The following is a 15,093-nucleotide window of genomic DNA, read 5'->3' on the forward strand; positions in this document are numbered from 1 at the left end:
TTCGGGGAAAAAGCCTTGTATCTTCCCCCACGAACGGTGAATTTTCTTGAAACTAAGTATACACATTCTAATTGAACTCCTCTATCGAATGCACCCGGTCTCGTTAATTGCAACTCGGTCATTCTAATTGAAATTAATTAAGAACTGATTTTTTCGGGGAAAAAGCCTTGTATCTTCCCCCACGAACGGTGAATTTTCTTGAAACTAAGTATACACATTCTAATTGAACTCCTCTATCGAATGCACCCAGTCTCGTTAATTGCAACTCGGTCATTTTAATTGAATAATATGAATAATTTAAAGCTTCGTTTATTTAATTTCTCTTTTACCAATTAATCATCAATACCTATTGGTTTCACCTATGTTTATATACCTATCTTTCACAACAGGTATTAAACACTGGCTACTTACGACTCTCGCCACGGGAAGGCTGGTATGATTCTTACGGAACAGATCCGTTGAGAGTCATTAGATAGGTTGAATAAGTACTAGAGATAGTATCATAATATCGTATACAAACTTCTGGATCAATGTAAATCTATTGTGCTTCATCTGTTATTCTATTTAAATTTTAAGCACATTGACCCCTCTCTCTTATTCAACCTTCCTAACCATGGAATATCACCATGTAAATCGTCGCTGCCCAAATTCAAATGACGTAATTCCGTGTACCAAATGCCGTAGTTATAATTTATACCAATTTGATTTCTATTTTACAGAAACATTTGAAAAATTGATTTTATTTCAGATTTATATAAATTTCTAAAATTTTCAGTAATGCTTGATGTCAAAGAATTAGATGCATTTAGGCAACGAGTTTTTAATACCGTACTACTTAAAATGAAACACTTTCCCAAACAAAAACTTGGTACATTTTGAATATTTTCATATTGAAATTATACCACTCTCCATTTCTCTTTTATAAATTTCTCGACATTGCAGAATGCCTTTTTCTGCCTTTTTTTACCCGGATAATTGACGATGACCCACTTAGCGTACAAACATGTAATTGGACCGCAATCCCACCCGTTTCCTTCTGGTTGTGGTGGAAAATCGTCGCCAGCCTGTTTAATACTCCATTCTTGTTTACAATTACCAGAAGCTAGTCTCAAAGCGTTTGCAATTTCGTTTGCTTCTTTCATGTGTCGTACGATTTGCGATTTTATCGTCATGGAGTCGTACACAGTGAGCTCAAATAGTACTGACTCATCTCGTACTCCTAAATATTTTATAGCAAGCATGAAGAAATGCAAATCTCTTGTCATGATAATTAATAACCTTTTGCATGATAGTATTTTTTCGTACACTCGCTCCAACCACACTGTACATTGAAGAGGAACTTGATTTAACACGCGAAATAAGTGTCTGTAAAAGTCGTTAGTTTCAAACTCAAAGCACGGATAATTTGATTTTAGCAAAGTGAAATATTGTATCAACATTTGATCGACAAAACATTGTTTCCCTAATAAAATTTTCTTATGTGACTCTGTCAACTTATTATTAGCATTCGAACTGGAGTTAATTTTACTACTTTCCTGATTCCCCCTAATTCCAGCTGGTTGGAACAGTGTACGTTTCTCTTTGGTTCGACGCTTCACTTTTGGCGTTACTGTGGGATTGAATTTTAGTTTTTTAAACGGAGGTTGTTGGTATATCCCCCTGGTTCTATTAGACGCATCTTCCCGGACTAGAGGTTTCGTTTTCTTAAATTTCTCTTCAAGTAATTTTAATTGTTTTTGTCTTCTTTGATTTGGTATATGCTTATGAGCGTTAAGCAAAGCTCGTTTAAATAACTTCTTGTTCAATTCATACAAATGTTTTATGGCTAAATCTAACCTAGGTTTTTTGTCGTATAGGGCTTGTTCTTTAACGACTCTGTTGAAACTTTCAACATGACCCTGAGTCGGTGCCTCTTGATCAAAATAATTCACTAATCCGTCTTTAAAATTAACCCTAGTCTGGTAAGATGCTGGAACCACTTCAAAATGTCTGCTTAAATCACCCGAGAGAAGCCTAGTCCACAGAGGAGATGTGGGATAATAGTTTTTTGCATGTATGCTAGAAGGTCGGGACCATAATATTCGTTTCTAGAAAGCAATTAAGGAAAGTATTCTTCGCGGGCTACATCTTGTTTAACTTTATCAATAATTCTATCTGCGATGTCTTTAAAAAAATTATTACCATCCCCAGCTAACAAAACTGCTTCTTCATTCCAACTCATGTTTAATGAGTCTTTATTCATTGGGCTCATACTAACACCTGGGATATCACTATCACTACTAACTAAAGCACTGATTTCTCCATTACTATTTAACTGATCTGCCCAATCAGATATGTTTTCATAGCAATGTTCAAGAAGTTTAGTTTTAAACTCCGAGAGAAGTACGACAGCCGAAGCGTAAATCCTATGCTTCAATTCTTCTAACAGTGAACTGTTTATCAGAACACTTATCATAAACATTCCAAATTTATGTTTACTGGGTGAAGTACTATAAATTTTTTTCATAAGTCTGCTACCATCTTTCATCATGTGGCAAATGCCACACTGAATAAGAGTAAAATTAAAGTCATCTCCACTAGCAACCCCCTCCGTAATTCTCCGGCAAACGCCTAAGTACTGATTTAAACTCATTCCATTAAATACCTTCAAAGCAGCAGTGATCAGAACGAGACTTCTATCGCTGGAAATAACTGCTGGGTATATAACATTACGTTTCCCCGCTATGGTTTTTTGCGCTTGAAAGAAGTGATAAAGAAAATTGGTTAATGTCTCCGCGCTTTGATCCTCCGTTATTAACTCCGCAACAGGCAAAGCTATAGATTTCTTATCAATTTCTGGACATCTCATGACTATGGGGTAATACATAAAACGTTTAACGTTTTCAGTGGCCACTACCGAGCCAGTTCCATCCCAAAATAAAATATCACGCTTAGCATGGTCACGAGTGTAATTAACCGACGCTTTGGAATAGAGGGAAACATAACGCGGTTTGGTTGATATTTTCTGTACATAACCACTATTCGTAGGGTCTTCTCCGAGCAAAGTTAAAGATTCGTTGAGATCTTTCGATCTGCATTGTTTTTGATAAGCCTCGTATCTAATTTGCCTCATCGTACCTGTCTTAAGTATAGAATTAGTTAAGTTCCCCATACTAATATCAGTTGATGAGTTTTTAGAATCGAGATCCCATACAGCGTCCAACGGTCTTAATCTAGGGTTTTTTAAGAACTCTTGCCGCAAAGTTTCTCTTTTAGCGTCTCTAATCTGATGACAAGCTAAACTCTGTGGCTCATCATAACGTTTATCGCTGTTAGTAATTTTGCCTTGATAAGTTTTAAAAATTTTAATATGGCATTTAGCCTGGCAAGGTCTTGGTGTCGCGTTCATTCTTGAACAGTAAAAATTACAGGAAAAGAGCAAATCAGAATAGATACTATTATATGCCGCATAATGGTTAAGAACATTCCATATACATTGCGGATTATTTTGTTTCAAAATATCATCCAGGAGAACTTTATAATTGTTATAATCAAGAGTTTTAGGTGAACGGCGCTGGGCGCTCATTTTACCCCAAGTATCTTTTGCAATGGAAAATTTTACTTTCTCAGGAAAGCGTTTCTTAACCTCATGCTGTTCAAATCCGTCAGTACAGGATAGAATGTCCTTGCGAACTTCCTCAGACATGGAGAGTGGACCAACGTCTCTAATGTTTGAGGACGGATCATAATTACTATGTATAGAATTTAATCCGGGACTAACTGACAGTATTTCCGATATTGAGGTATCCTCAGAATTAGAGTGGGATATAGACCGAGTGGGGAAACGTAAAGCCCCGCCCATTGACATGCGCAGAAAACACTGGATGTTTTACTTTCAACAGCAAGACGTAGATGGCGAGAAAAAACACCCTGTGGCGCGAAATTTAAAATGCTTCGTTACTAAAGACATTGTTGGTTGAAATTGTAATGAAAAACTGAAAATTGGTGTTATTTTATAGATTGTGAAAAATATTGCCTCCATTTTTTAAACACAACTTACACATTGTTTATTACTAAAGAATAAAGTTGAATATACTCAAGTTCATGAGTTTTTCTTTATTCAATTTAAAGTCAAGGGAGTAGGTTGAATTTAAATTTTCAATTTAAAATTTACTATGACTTGTACATGCGCATTCCCTTGCACAAACACAGAAAAGGATGTTTATTTATTTTATTTTCCAAATAATCATGACGTTAGAAAACAATAGTTTAAATTTATCGGTAGAAATAGCAATGATGCCTTAAGTGGAAAATATCGGCACTTGCGTCTTTGTAAGGTAATGTCTTGTTTTATTAATGAATGAATAATAGTTATCTAATAACCCCTTTGTTTGAAGGATCATTTTTCTCCGAATTGCTTTGGCACGAATGGTAGAAAACTCCCAAATGCAGTTCCTACAATTGGAGCACCAAACCCAATTCAAAAAGAAGTATCCATGTCTGAGAGGAATAAAAAAAAACACCGGAAATGATATGGTTAGTTTAAATTTAATAACATCGCAATAATGTTTGGTATCAGGGATGTTTTAGTTATTTATTGCAATTAATCCCAGGACGATATGAAAAGACTTTCTAAAGTACGGCGTTTGGATTCAATTGATGTGGCCAAAAATGTAAATAATCACGATTATGAAACAGATTGAATGTATATTAAACCTTTTTAGCGTTGGTCTAAACTTTGCATTAATATGTTAAAGGCGTCTGTTGACAATTCACGAAAGTGCCACATCGAAACACAGAGAGAAACGTTTTCTGATGAGTCAAAGAATGCCTCTGAAAACCTGAAAATAATTATAAAAGATTTGAAGACTTCAATAGCGGAATTGACAAAGAAGAATACAGACCTTGAAAAACAGCACGCTAAACTGTTTTCGGAACACAAAAGATCGAGGTACCAATTAGAGAAAATAATGACGGCCTTTGGCAAACTCTTCACTGCGGATCAAATAAATCACGTTGTAGAACAGCGCAAACGATGCAAACAGTGGTCTCCTCAAACCATACAATCATCGTTACAACTTCTATACAATATTGGTACAAAAGGGTACAATTTCTTACGTGAGCAAGGCCATCAACATCTAGAGTTGCTTCAATTTCCGCCAGGTATTCAAAGTGCCACGCTGCGCCTGCTGCAAAAACCATCACCCCAAATGACAAAGATGGAAGAAAGTGTTATACTCTTGGTTGACGAAATGCAAATTAAGTGGTCATACGAATATGATGCTGGATTAAAAACTGTATTGGGACATTCAACATTGTCCAACCATGCAGTCGCTACCCAGGGATTAGTGGTAATGGTTCGTTCTGCTTGCTCCAAATGGAAATACATTCTTGGTTGGCAACAGAATAGACATCGGTGATCTGAAGAATTTCATGACGGACTGTATAAAATGCCTTCATGACATTGGATTTAACTTTGTGTCGATAGTAAGTGACATGGGCCCTAAAAATATGGCTATGTATCGTGACCTAGGAATTAAGGTGTCATGTTATGAAAAGAAACACCACTTTACACACCCGTGCAATCCAGAGAACAAAATTTTTGTAGTACCAGATCCACCTCATGTTTTGAAAAGTGTTCGAAATTCTATACTGGTCAATGTCTTGGAGCTGCCAGAGCAATGTGTTGCGAAATATAATCTTCCTCGCAAAAATGTTGACATTAAGTACTTGAAGCACCTCATACACTTTCAGGCAACTTCAGAACTGAAACTAGCGCCTAAACTTACCCCAACACATGTTAATCCAACACATTATCAGAAGATGAGAGTGCATCTTGCGCAACAACTATTAAGTGCCGATACAGCTGCTGTGGTGAAAACCGCTGTTCACATTGGACATATTGAAAAGGAGGCCTTAACAACTGCTTGGTTTTGTCGGCTTATGCATAACTGGTTTCAAATAATGAATGGTCGTTGTAAAGGCAAATCCTTAAAAGCCAGCAACATTGAATATTTACGTGAAGTGGTAGTTCTTTTTGAAGGAATGAAAATTGCTAAAGCATGGAAACCAATTCAGACTGATGTTATAATGGCATCACTCTCAATCATAGAATTGAATACCTACCTTTGTCAATGGGGTTTCAAGTTTGTCATGGCTGGGCGCTTCATTCAAAATGCACTAGGAAGTTTATTCTCGTGCGTTTGCATTACTATACTTATGGGGACCGCGACGAGAAAACACACCAATCCTGTGGGTACCGTAGTCACTTATGGGGACGCACACCCCGGTCCCCATTAAACCCAAAAATAACATATGCTCAAATTAATTATTTTTTGATTTTAATTGCATAAAATTAGTTTTTAAGGTTATCCCCACAAAGGCGGTAAATTACACATTGCCGATTTTGTTTAACACACGGACTGATAATAGCGCCCCCTTATCGGTCCTCGCAAGAACTAGAAAGCACACACTACTACTTCCGGTATGAGTGAAGTTCCCATAAGAGCGGTATTTTAACAATGATCAGAGAAATTAAACACAAACGCACCGTTTTCTTTATTTTGAGAAGATTAGCACATGAATACTTGCTTTCTTAACTAGCTCTTATATAAAATGACTATGAAAAGGCACATGTGTTGCCAGTATTACTGTATTAATAAAAATCTAAGAACTTTTAATTTCAAATAATAATAATAATAGTATGAAAAAAATTATAAGGTGTAGGTGATATTTAAGTTTGTTTAGGCCTCTAAGATAAGAGAGCATAACGTCTCTAAAGTATATATATATATATATATATATATATATATATATATATATATATATATATATATATATATATATATATATATATATATATATATATATATACTTTAGAGACGTTATGCTCTCTTATCTTAGAGGCCTAAACAAACTTAAATATTACCTACACCTTATAATTTTTTTCATACTATTATTATTATTTGAAATTAAAAGTTCTTAGATTTTTATTAATACAGTAATACTGGCAACACATGTGCCTTTTCATAGTCATTTTATATAAGAGCTAGTTAAGAAAGCAAGTATTCATGTGCTAATCTTCTCAAAATAAAGAAAACGGTGCGTTTGTGTTTAATTTCTCTGATCATTGTTAAAATACCGCTCTTATGGGAACTTCACTCATACCGGAAGTAGTAGTGTGTGCTTTCTAGTTCTTGCGAGGACCGATAAGGGGGCGCTATTATCAGTCCGTGTGTTAAACAAAATCGGCAATGTGTAATTTACCGCCTTTGTGGGGATAACCTTAAAAACTAATTTTATGCAATTAAAATCAAAAAATAATTAATTTGAGCATATGTTATTTTTGGGTTTAATGGGGACCGGGGTGTGCGTCCCCATAAGTGACTACGGTACCCACAGGATTGGTGTGTTTTCTCGTCGCGGTCCCCATAAGTATAGTAATGCAAACGCACGAGAATAAACTTCCTAGTGCATTTTGAATGAAGCGCCCAGCCATGACAAACTTGAAACCCCATTGACAAAGGTAGGTATTCAATTCTATGATTGAGAGTGATGCCATTATAACATCAGTCTGAATTGGTTTCCATGCTTTAGCAATTTTCATTCCTTCAAAAAGAACTACCACTTCACGTAAATATTCAATGTTGCTGGCTTTTAAGGATTTGCCTTTACAACGACCATTCATTATTTGAAACCAGTTATGCATAAGCCGACAAAACCAAGCAGTTGTTAAGGCCTCCTTTTCAATATGTCCAATGTGAACAGCGGTTTTCACCACAGCAGCTGTATCGGCACTTAATAGTTGTTGCGCAAGATGCACTCTCATCTTCTGATAATGTGTTGGATTAACATGTGTTGGGGTAAGTTTAGGCGCTAGTTTCAGTTCTGAAGTTGCCTGAAAGTGTATGAGGTGCTTCAAGTACTTAATGTCAACATTTTTGCGAGGAAGATTATATTTCGCAACACATTGCTCTGGCAGCTCCAAGACATTGACCAGTATAGAATTTCGAACACTTTTCAAAACATGAGGTGGATTTGGTACTACAAAAATTTTGTTCTCTGGATTGCACGGGTGTGTAAAGTGGTGTTTCTTTTCATAACATGACACCTTAATTCCTAGGTCACGATACATAGCCATATTTTTAGGGCCCATATCACTTACTATCGACACAAAGTTAAATCCAATGTCATGAAGGCATTTTATACAGTCCGTCATGAAATTCTTCAGATCACCGATGTCTATTCTGTTGCCAACCAAGAATGTATTTCCATTTGGAGCAAGCAGAACGAACCATTACCACTAATCCCAGGGTAGCGACTGCATGGTTGGACAATGTTGAATGTCCCAATACAGTTTTTAATCCAGCATCATATTCGTATGACCACTTAATTTGCATTTCGTCAACCAAGAGTATAACACTTTCTTCCATCTTTGTCATTTGGGGTGATGGTTTTTGCAGCAGGCGCAGCGTGGCACTTTGAATACCTGGCGGAAATTGAAGCAACTCTAGATGTTGATGGCCTTGCTCACGTAAGAAATTGTACCCTTTTGTACCAATATTGTATAGAAGTTGTAACGATGATTGTATGGTTTGAGGAGACCACTGTTTGCATCGTTTGCGCTGTTCTACAACGTGATTTATTTGATCCGCAGTGAAGAGTTTGCCAAAGGCCGTCATTATTTTCTCTAATTGGTACCTCGATCTTTTGTGTTCCGAAAACAGTTTAGCGTGCTGTTTTTCAAGGTCTGTATTCTTCTTTGTCAATTCCGCTATTGAAGTCTTCAAATCTTTTATAATTATTTTCAGGTTTTCAGAGGCATTCTTTGACTCATCAGAAAACGTTTCTCTCTGTGTTTCGATGTGGCACTTTCGTGAATTGTCAACAGACGCCTTTAACATATTAATGCAAAGTTTAGACCAACGCTAAAAAGGTTTAATATACATTCAATCTGTTTCATAATCGTGATTATTTACATTTTTGGCCACATCAATTGAATCCAAACGCCGTACTTTAGAAAGTCTTTTCATATCGTCCTGGGATTAATTGCAATAAATAACTAAAACATCCCTGATACCAAACATTATTGCGATGTTATTAAATTTAAACTAACCATATCATTTCCGGTGTTTTTTTTATTCCTCTCAGACATGGATACTTCTTTTTGAATTGGGTTTGGTGCTCCAATTGTAGGAACTGCATTTGGGAGTTTTCTACCATTCGTGCCAAAGCAATTCGGAGAAAAATGATCCTTCAAACAAAGGGGTTATTAGATAACTATTATTCATTCATTAATAAAACAAGACATTACCTTACAAAGACGCAAGTGCCGATATTTTCCACTTAAGGCATCATTGCTATTTCTACCGATAAATTTAAACTATTGTTTTCTAACGTCATGATTATTTGGAAAATAAAATAAATAAACATCCTTTTCTGTGTTTGTGCAAGGGAATGCGCATGTACAAGTCATAGTAAATTTTAAATTGAAAATTTAAATTCAACCTACTCCCTTGACTTTAAATTGAATAAAGAAAAACTCATGAACTTGAGTATATTGTCACTATCACTTTGACTTTGAAAAGCGAAATGATCCCGGACGGGTCTAAGTTGGTTAAAATCTCCAACTAGAAGTACAGAGACACCACCAAAATAATCTAGGAAACCCATTATCTCTTGCATTCTCGAGTTAACTCGGTTAAAAACTTTCGCACCAACCATTGATATTTCGTCAATAATTAACAACTTCACTTGACCATACATCAATCTACAATTGTGAAGAGTTTCACTTTCTAATCTGGAAATGTTTCCGGCAAATTGACTAACGGGTAGACAAAAGGTACTATGCAAAGTCGCCCCACCTATATTAAAGGCAGCCTTGCCCGTATGTGCGCATCGCAGAACTTTAACCTCCGAGGGATTAGACCCTGGTTGCTTATTGTAAAATCTAGTAACAGATTCAAATATGGCACTTATCAAAACGCTTTTTCCAACACCAGCGCCTCCTGTAACAAATAGCCGTAAAGGCGTTTCTTTGCACTTTAAATGGTGCAGAACTTCATAAAATATTTCTTTCTGTTTCAAATTCAGCTTTCTAACAAGGGCATTGTATTCTGAATCATTAACTAACGTGACTGATGGAGCAACAGTTTTTTCCGCATTACCATCAAGAATATCTCTGTTAATATTTCCTATTGCCTCTTCCACTGTATTAATTAAAAATTCAGAATCTTCAACAATTAAAGACCTATCTATTTCATTTTGATGTTCCAATTCAGGTTGGATATTAGTAAGATCAGCATCAATAGCTTCACTTTCGAAATCTCTCACAGCCTGTTCAATAGCTGCTTCGTCAATTTCATTATGAAATTCTATTCTAGATTCCGTTATAATCTCAGGTCTAAGCTCATACTCAGATCTTACATCCTTTGTCAAAATATCTCTATTCTCATCACGCCAAGGCGAGAATAACATTATTTGCTCACGATAAAACTGCTCGGGATCTCTCACTAAATTGAATCTACGATACCGTATAATTTTAGAATGACTAGGTTTTCTAATGAACCCTGAATTAATCTTCAGTTTTAACCATTTAAAACATTGAACTTCATCGGTCTCACCGTCATCAATATGACTTTGAGTTTTCGAAACTCTACGACTTTTGGAAAATTCATACCATGCCGCAAATTGAGCTAACGTTACTGCCTCTAAATCATCTGGCCTTTGAACATAATGGTCTAACATTCCAGAAGCGAAAACATCCATACTATCTTTGGACAATTGTTCAAGCTCAACTTTGCTTTTGAGAATATGAACACGATTTTCGGGCACATTTGTATTAACATAAATGCAAGCCCGACTACACCTGGAGACTGGAATTTGTAAAGCACTATAAGCCGCTTCCTGCGCGCTTACCTCGTGCGCGTTCAAAAACTGATTAGAAATCACCTTCAACTTTTGCTTCACCGTGCATTTATCTGACTGCGCTCGTTTAGCGGCTTCACGCAGAAGCATTGACATACCACGCTGAGATTTCCCTATATAAGACACGAAATACATAACCAGAGCGTAAGGATCAAGTACAAACTGAATGTCCATATTCGCTTGCCAAAGGCGCAGAGTGCACGGGTTGTACGGATTAACCCTAGTATCTTCGGGGTGTCTTTTCAATAAAACCACTTTCCTTTTGAGGTCATACGTAATGGCTTTAATATATTCATCTTCAGTTAAACGCAAATTTTCCAACAACTCCTCAAAACTATCTACCCATAATTCTTTTTCTTTTGATTGAAAAAGCTCACGCAATTTACTGGAATTGTTCTTACACTTAAGTTCTTCCTCAAGAGTACCCGGTTCTCTTAAACTCGGATCATAAATAATAGTTCTAGGCATGGGAGGAAATGGAATTCCAAAACGACAAACTGAACTATTATTAACCTTCTTCCTACACGTTGTCGTGTGTTTATGCATTTGCAATGACGTTAATAAATCCCCATTATCATCGTTCAATTTACCAGCGCAAGAAATAACTTTATTAATATATTCCTCTACCTCTTTAACATTTGACAAGTCATCTTTAAGCTTAGGCGCATCTTTAATCCATATCAATCAATGTTGATGAGGAGAGCCTCTTTGCTGTATTTCAACTCTGAAGTAATAATCTTCAATAACACCAAGAGGGCCTAGCTTTTGCAGGGCTTTAAGAAGAGCCCGAAAACGGTGGTCAAAATATCTAGCACAAGTAACAGGATCATCCTGAATCAACTTGGCCTTTTCCGAAAAACTTAAATTGCTAATATCGTCATTCGCTAAGCGATCCTGACCCGAAGTCACCGTCAGTATGTTCAAAAGCTCAGGCCATTTGCCTTCCGCAGCTGAAAACGTTATAAAAAACGTAGCCGTACCAAGCTGCCAAATCATATCCCACCCTTGTCCAAAGAAAATGGGTTTTGTTTTCCTGATTTGCCTCTAGAGTTGAAAAATCTAACGGAACTGGAATGTAGAATGGTTTCTCCTCGATTACCGTTTATGCAAATAAGAAAACTAGGAGTTGATCAGCAAAGAGGCATTCGAGGTAATGTCGTAAATGTACCAGTTTCAATCGACTCTTCGGTTTCTATTTTACCAAGGAGTCCCACTGACACTCAAGTTGTTCAAATTAAACTCATGAGGAAGAAGGAATATCAACACCACTATATGTTTGAAACCGTTCGTCCCAGAAAAATTATGGATGCCTTAAAGTTCCTAATAATTACTCCGCTATATTTAAAACATGAAGTTACAGTTCCAGATGACCTGGCTTTGGAATTCAGTCAATCAAATAGCATAGATTTCCTTTCAAATGAAGAAGATATGACAACTCAAGTAGAGCGCACGCCCTCTATTGGTACAGATGCACGAGAGAGAGGATCCCAAGCCATATATGGGTTTCTTACTCTAGGTTCCCAAGCCTAATAGGGGTTTCTTTTTATGGGTTCCCAAGCCCGTTGTTGATCTTGACAGTTGTAAGTAGCTCAATCTTGATATTGTATATCAAGCAGTTCGATCTGGGATCTTGTAGTATATATGTAGATCTCATTTTCTAGGATCCTTATATGGATCCACCGTTGACCATGTAGTTAAAGTTAGTCCGGAAATTGTAGATCTCGTAGCTTCGTCCGGATACTGTAGATCTAGTAGCTTCGTCCGGATACTGTAGATCTAGTAGCTTCGTCCGGATACTGTAGATCTAGTAGCTTCGTCCGGGTACTGTAGATCTAGTAGCTTCGTCCGGATACTGTAGATCTAGTAGCTTCGTCCGGATACTGTAGATCTAGTAGCTTCGTCCGGATACTGTAGATCTAGTAGCTTCGTCCGGATACTGTAGATCTAGTAGCTTCGTCCGGATACTGTAGATCTAGTAGCTTCGTCCGGATACTGTAGATCTAGTAGCTTCGTCCGGATACTGTAGATCTAATAGCTTCGTCCGGATACTGTAGATCTAGTAGCTTCGTCCGGATACTGTAGATCTAGTAGCTTCGTCCGGATACTGTAGATCTAGTAGCTTCGTCCGGATACTGTAGATCTAGTAGCTTCGTCCGGATACTGTAGATCTAGTAGCTTCGTTCGGATACTGCAGATCTAGTAGTTTCGTCCGGATACTGCAGATCTCGTAGATTCGTCCGGATACTGCAGATCTCGTAGTTTCGTCTGGATAGTGTTGATATCGAAGTTTATCAGTAGATTTCGCAGTTTTGGTATAGTCTGGACTCTGGATATTGTAGGACTTGTAGTTTCATCTTGTACTGAAGTTTCAAGTTGCACTTGTAGATTCATCTGGAATTCTGTTAATTACTTGAAAAAATATACGATTATAACCTCAGATCCTACTTTAGCGCGAGGGCCTCTTTCTCTAGCCCAATATGGCTTTTTTTAACTAGGTTCCCAAGCCTAATATGGGTTTCTTTAACTGGGTATCATATAGACAAGTGTTGATATTATAGATTCATCCAGAACGATGTTGATCATTGAAAATATGCAAACATCGGTTTGAAAAGTCAGATGATGTCATAGATTCTCGGTTATTTAAAATGTAAACATATTCCTTTATGATAAGAATAGTAACATTCTTGATAAGCAGCGCTGAAAATGGTGGAAAATTTCTCATCGCCAAATGCTAAATCCAGTTGAGTACCACCATCAGTTGATTGCTTCAAGTTAAGACCTGGTAAAAGTTGAAACCCATTATGAGAGAAGAAATCGATTAGCTTCTTGGTTTCAAGAGATGATGTCTCAAGAAGGTTAATGTTGAAGTCACCAACAATGACGCTGGGAATATCATCATCATAATATTCCGCCACGCATTTCCCAATACCATATATTATGTCGCGAATGTTGCAAGCTGGGGAAGAGTAAACTGCTAGTACCGAAAGGCGTAAATCATTTAACGATCCATCCAGCCACAAGCATTCAATATGAGAGGTTGTTGTTGGTTCGGAAGTATACATACGAATTCTGGTGTGAGTTACAGTTTCTTTGATATAAGCTGATACTCCATATGGTTTTAGTCGAGACTGACGAGGAAGGCATATACCATTTTGCTCCGAAAATCCAGGAATTTTAAAATTGTCAGTTTCTTTGGCCCAGGTTTCCACAAGAAATATCATATCCGATTCCATTATCTTGAGATCCGAGGTTACATCTTGTAAATGACAATTTAAAGACTGTACGTTATGCACATAAATAGACATTTTTTGATCCAAAATAGGTAGCATCAACGGGCAATCTTTTCGAAGTCGCTCCATCTCTAAGGCAACAGAGTCTTTACTTTTAACCACTGGGTTAGGCGCCGTGAACTTTCCCACGATGAACAAACCGTTTGAAGTTTTGGCTCTACTACAAGCGACGTATAATCGAGGCCTTTTCATCTTTCGCTTTTGATTAAGATGAACAACTACTTCGGAATAGGTGTCTCCTTGGCTCTTGTGTACAGTAATAGCTTCGGCAATTACTAGAGGATACTGCTTTCTTGAAACGTAGATGTTTTTTTGTCCTGAACGTCTAGTGAAACTTCTGACAACCTTCTCAACACGCGTCCATAATTCATTAATATTATTGGCTATCATTAATCCTTGAGACTGGGCTCTAGTCTCTTTTCCAGTCTTGTTATCATTAAATTCAATCCAAACTCGAACGGGGACTTGTTCACCTTTTTGATTTTGACCATACTGTATTTTTCTTAACCTTCCAGTTGCACCATTTACTAGACCATCGGCGGTGTTCAAATTATTGGTGATCATGTACCTGATACCAACCATTAGGGTTAATTCTCTTGGTAAACCGCTGGTTTCTTGGGATTTCAAGGTTTTTACGGCTTCAAGAATTCTTGTTTTGATTTCATTGCTAGCGTCACCCGTAGCCGAGTCAAATGCGACAGAGCATATCTTTTCAGCATTCCGTGAACATAACTTTGATTCATTGAACGCATTTACCTCATCATTTGTTGCAAACAAATGAAGGGCTTCCAGAGGAAGAGGCCTTGAAATAGATGTTTCCAGGCTTCGAAACAAGTCAACGTCGGCGGGTGTCATCTCTCCCATGGACATTCGATTTAAAGCCATAGCGAATATTTTG

This window comes from Phalangium opilio, unplaced genomic scaffold, assembly GCF_054372755.1.
Source record: "Phalangium opilio isolate 3A_F unplaced genomic scaffold, DU_Popi_V2 ptg000046l_1, whole genome shotgun sequence".
Classification (NCBI taxonomy): Eukaryota; Metazoa; Arthropoda; class Arachnida; order Opiliones; family Phalangiidae; genus Phalangium; species Phalangium opilio.